General features: G+C 41.0%; 1 pseudogene; it reads left to right on the forward strand.

Annotated features, from left to right (window-relative positions):
- The first annotated feature begins 317 nt into the window (after positions 1-317).
- LOC143389678 (microphthalmia-associated transcription factor pseudogene) lies at positions 318-2,487 on the forward strand (annotated as a pseudogene).
- Positions 2,488-5,674: the final 3,187 nt, after the last annotated feature.

Below are 5,674 nucleotides of genomic sequence, written 5' to 3' on the forward strand. Positions count from 1 at the left end.
GAGAGAGAGAATGGTTAAATGCAGTTTAGCCTGGGTATATAAAGTTTCAATATATGAAAAATAATATGATCTGTCTACTAAAAATCTGAAGAAGTAAAGCTACCTGGCCACATCAATTGATTCATGAATTATTTGACAAAATTCAACATCCATTCATAATAAAAAACTCATAGGGGCGGACTCCACCATGCAGGCTGTGCAGAGCTGCTCAGGGTGCAGCTGGACCAGCCACCACCTCCCTGGGCGCCCTATTCTGCCCTGGCTTGGAGCAGCGAGGGGCCTCAAAGCTGGAGACAAGCTGGAGCCAAGCTGGAGCCATGCAGTGGAAATTAGGGATCCTGATGGATTTCAAAGTCAGGGAGGAGTTCCATGAAGAGCCCAAAATCTACTAATAACTCAAAAGTCAGTCCCTGAAGAGCAGCAGTTCTGCGGAGCATCCTGGGACCTCCAAGCCTTGCATAAGCTTGTCCAGTATGACATCACGCATCTTGCTACACCAGCAGCATTTGTGTGAACAGATGCAGGAGCAGGAGCACAGATAGCAGCAGCAAAAGCTGCAGATGCCCCAGTTCCTGCAGCAGAGAGTGCCCATGAGCCAGACACCAGCCATCAATATCAACGCACCCACAACCCTTCCCTCTGCTACCCAGGTACCCATGGAAGTCCTTAAGGTGCAGACCCACCTTGAAAACACCACCAAGTACCACATACAGCAAGTGGAGTCGTAGCAGGTAAAACAGTACATTTCTACCACTTTAGCAAACAAACATGCTAACCAAATCCTGAGCTTGTCATGTCCAAACCAGCCAGGTGACCGTGTTATGCCACCGGTGCTGGGGAGCAGCGAGCCCAACAGCCCCATGGCCCTGCTCACGCTTAACTCTAAGTGTGATAAAGAGGGGTTATATAAGTTTGAAGAGCAAAACTGGTGGAGAGCGAGTGCCCCAGCATGAATGCACACCCACAGGCTTCATGCTGCAAATGTATGATGTCATCGAAGACATCATTAGCCTGGAATCAAGTTATAATGAGGAAATCCTGGGATTGATGGACCCCACTTTGCAAGTGGCAAACACGTTACCTGTCTCTGGAAACTTGATCGACCTTTATGGCAGCCAAGGCCTGCCACCACAACCCTCCACCAGCCCTCATCCCCAGCCTCAGGATCAACAACTCCTGTCCTGCAAATCTCCCCAACATCAAGCGGGAGCTCACAGACTGAAGCAAGAGCCCTGGCCAAAGAGAGGCAGAAGAAAGACAATCACAACCTGATTGAATGAAGAAAATTTAACATAAACGACCGCATGAAAGAACTAGGTACTTGGAACCAACTCAGGGGCCCCCAGACCACATTCTCTGACTCCTTTGCCCACTGAAGAGCTGGAGGGATGGGAAAGGAACTGGTCCTCTTCCTGCTTCTGGCGAGGTGGCACCTCTGCCAGTGGCCGTGTAACTCGGTCAGCTCTGGATCATCCTGGCATCCCTATGAGTTCCAGCGCCAACCTGACCTGATGCTTGCCTATGAGCAGGTGGTCTCTGATGCTGACCAGGTGACCCCTTCAGTAATTCCAGTGTCTGCCAGGCCTAAGCCATGCAACCCCCAGTGGGGAGCCCACTCCTGGTTCCCTGTCCCCAAACCAGCCCCAGATGTTCTTTCTGCCTTTGCCCTTGTCTTAGTCCATGATTCTGAATCCCCTCTATTTAAATGCATTTTTAGGTTGCTCCTTTTCTGTCTGAGCCCCAATGCATAAAGATAGTCTTTAAGTAGAGAAAAGATTGATTATAGTGCAAATAGAATTGGGACAACTGGCTAATCTTTAGGATAAAGTTTATTTATTCAGTTTATACACATGTTTTCCATGTGGATCAAAATTTTGAATGCAAATGTACTTAGATGAGGAAAATAATTAACCTTTTAAACATGATACTCTTTTAAATCATGCCTTCAAAAAATAAAATAAAAAATTAAAAACTAGGTACTTTGATTCCCAAGTCAAATGATCCAGACATGCACTGGAACAAGGAGACCATCTTGAAGGTATCCATGGACTACCTCCAGAAGGTTCAGTGAGAGCGGCATGATAAGGAGATGGAGAGCTGGCAGAAGAAGCTGGAGCATGCCAACTGGCACCTGCAACTCAGAATCCAGGAACTCCAGACGCAGGCCCAGGCTCACAGACTCTCCCTCATTTCATCCACAGGTCTCTGCTCCCCAGATCTGGTGAACTGTATCATCAAGCAAGAGCTGGTACTGAAGACTGCAGCCAGGACCTCCTGCAGCACCAGGCAGACCTGGCATGTACCAGCCTGGACCTCACGGACAGCACCTTGGCCTTCAGCAGCAGCCTGGGGCCAGCAGCTGAGGGTGCCCAGGTCTACAGCGTCCCGGCGACCAAGCTGAAAGACATCCTGAAGGATGATACACTCGCTCCTGCCTGGGTGACTGACCCACTCCTGTCCTCCATGTCCCCGGAGGCTTATATGTAGAATCTATAAAGAATTCTCAAATTTATCACTGAAAGAATTTATACACCAAATTCAACATTAAAATAAAAAAAACCTATTAAATATTACCAAAAAAACAGAAGAGACATTTCATGGAAGAGGATTCATAGATGACAGACAAACACAAGGGAAAGATATTCACCTTGATGAGTCAGGAGGGCAACATAAACAAAGACCATGATGAGAAATCACCAACCACCAGTTGGAACAATCAAAGCTCTAAAATAGTGGCAATACCAAGCATAGAATGCAACTCAAGACAGTGATAAGGTAAAACTTTCTGTCTATTAGAACAAAACTCTGAAAAAGTGGAAATACCAGCTATTTTCAAGTATGTGGATGCTGGGAAACCAGTAAAGCAGAGTGATCCCACCAGCATATGCCAACCTGGATTGATCTAAAGACACTATCCTTAGTTTGAAAAGCTAATCACATAAAACCACATTATGTATGATCCCATTTTTGCAACACACAATGACAAATTTATATTGATAGAAAATCAGTTAGTGCTTATGAGGGGTTAGGAATGGTGGGAAGGTGACAGGAGTGAGTGGAATTCTGAAGAGGTTGCACAGGGAGAAAGAGCTTTGTGATGATGGAATACTGTATCTTGACTATAGCCATTGTGACAAGACATTCCACGTGTGATAAAATGACACAGAACTACTCTATGAGTTGCTAATTGTTGCTAATCTCAACTAGATAGTGCAGATTGGATACTATGTTTAGTTAGGTAATGTGAAACCACGAGGGGAAAACACAAGCAACAATTAGCTACTGGAGGAGACAGAAAAAAAAACAACATTCAGAATAGGGTACTGAAATTAGCATGGGGTACTATTTACCTGGACAGAATAATATACTGTCTATTAATTTAACTAAAAATATAGTTTAACCTGAATAGTAGAAAGTAAAGAAAAAACTGAGGCAAACAACTGAGGGAGGGGTAATAGTAAGGTCCAAAGCAGTATCTGTAATGGAAAGGAAATAATAGCAATTTTTACAATTATTTAATCAAAACATGGCAATGTAACCACATTAATTTGACTCAAAGAGGAAAATAGTAAAAGACACAAGTAAGGATTTGAAAACAGTTGCCTCTCCAGATGAAGACTGATAGGGTCCAAGAGAATGGGAGAAAGGTCTTTTTCCTTTATGTATTGTTTCTTTTAGTGTTTTGTGTAAAATTTGATAAATATTTCCAAAATGAGGACTCCTTATCAACTAAAAATAAGTTATAGAGTCAATTAAAAGAGTATGTCCTGTATAAAACCATCATGCAACAAAATTCCTAGAAATATTGGAGAAAAATAAACATTAATTAAACTTCACAGAGAACTTTCAAAAAATAAAGGGAAGTGGGAGGGAGAGAAAATACAAAGGAAGCTGTAAACAAGATCTGTGATTAGGAGCTATTACTAATGCTGTCTCTTGACAACATCAGCATTAGTGATTAACAACTGTGAAGGAGACAAGCTGCACATCCTTGGGCTTTAACAACACAGAGAATAGTATCCATGACTTACACATGAAGCTGGGGCTCTCCACAAAGTAGGGACAGAGTAGACAAAAGTTACTCACTATAACAAACACAACTGTCTGCCCTACCCCTCTTTAGATCTTTTAGATCCTAGGCTTCCTTTCTCTCTGGGTAGATATTCTAATTTACATGATCTTCATGGTACAGTAATAATGTAGTCACACATGAATAAAACTATGCTAGGTTCTGGCATTAACAACTTTATTCCATTCTGTATGAAGGTTTGCTTCTTCAATCCATGTGTTTCAGGATTCCAGAAAAACAAATAAACAAACAACAAAAAAAACAGCGAAATATAAACACAAAGAAATATGTCATTGTGTGAAAAAGCCAGTGGAAACCAAGACCTTCAGGTAATAGCACACAAAAAAGTAAAATAATTATTTAGCATGTACAAAAGAAAAATGGACTATGAGATGAAAAGGAAAAAAAATACTACAAAGTATACTAGAAAGACTAGATTATAAACAAATGTTATGCTAAAGTACAAAGAAGTATAATTGAAGTTGAGTATTCCACACAATGGGTATGTTAATGCCAGGTAAGACAGAGCTGAAAAAGAATCAGTAATAGGAAGACAGGCCTTGAGTGTTTACCTGGAACACAACCCACAGAGAGAAGAGAAAAATATGAAAGAGATTAAGTGGCAAAAAATAAGTTGTGGGGGATGTATTCATTTTATTTGGATATTTAAAAAGAAAAGTCTGAAATTAGGAAGTAGTAAAAGGGTTAAAGGCTAAGAACTGACCCAAATTCAGGAAGAAAAAATATTTCTTAGGTTTAAAGAAAATTATGAGTTCCAAGAAGGAAGAATAAAAGGAGAGAAAGAGAGAGAGAGAGAGAGAGAGAGAGAGAGAGAGAGAGAGAGAGAGAGAAATGCACAAATGGACACATGTAGAATAAAAGATTTTCAAAACTGAGGGGCAAATAAAAACTGACCACAAAGGAATAAGCACATCAACCTGCAAAGACAGTAGCAGTAAAATAGAGATGTCCCTATAATTTACAGTTTTTGCTTTAAGTATTATTAAGGAACTAAAGGTAATAAATAATAACTCAGCATTTTGTTCCCAGGGAGGCTACATTTTAAGACAGTGGCACTTTATCCAACACACGTGATAGTGTTTATCACTAGCAGGTCCTCATTAAATAACTTTTAAAGAATGTACTTTCTGGAGTGGGAAATTGAAGCTACCAGAAAAGGCTGACATGCAAGAAGAATTGTTGTCCAACGATCGAAGTTTACAATACATGGCCATAAATATTCTCTGGGTACTTGGTGTACTTGCAGCAACCCAATAACCAGTTGCCCTAAAAAGCAAATAGACTAATGTAAGCCTGCAACATAAAGTTACATCTCATGAAGAAATACGATCCATGACAGCTTTTGATTAGGAGCAACATTACCACTTAGATGGCTGAAAAATCCATCAGACATATTTGCTATTTAATATAGATGCAGCAATACCACCACTGAGACCCCTAAAGTAAGAGTTCTCTTCAAAGCATATCAAGGCCAAGGGTGTCATTGGTTGGACTTCAAAGAAGGAATAGAAGACAACATTCAAGTTTAAACTGAAGGTATTGTGGACAATAAAACTTAAATACTATTTTTTCCATTTGCGAATT

Source organism: Callospermophilus lateralis, unplaced genomic scaffold (genome assembly GCF_048772815.1).
Source record: "Callospermophilus lateralis isolate mCalLat2 unplaced genomic scaffold, mCalLat2.hap1 Scaffold_101, whole genome shotgun sequence".
NCBI classification, from domain to species: domain Eukaryota; kingdom Metazoa; phylum Chordata; class Mammalia; order Rodentia; family Sciuridae; genus Callospermophilus; species Callospermophilus lateralis.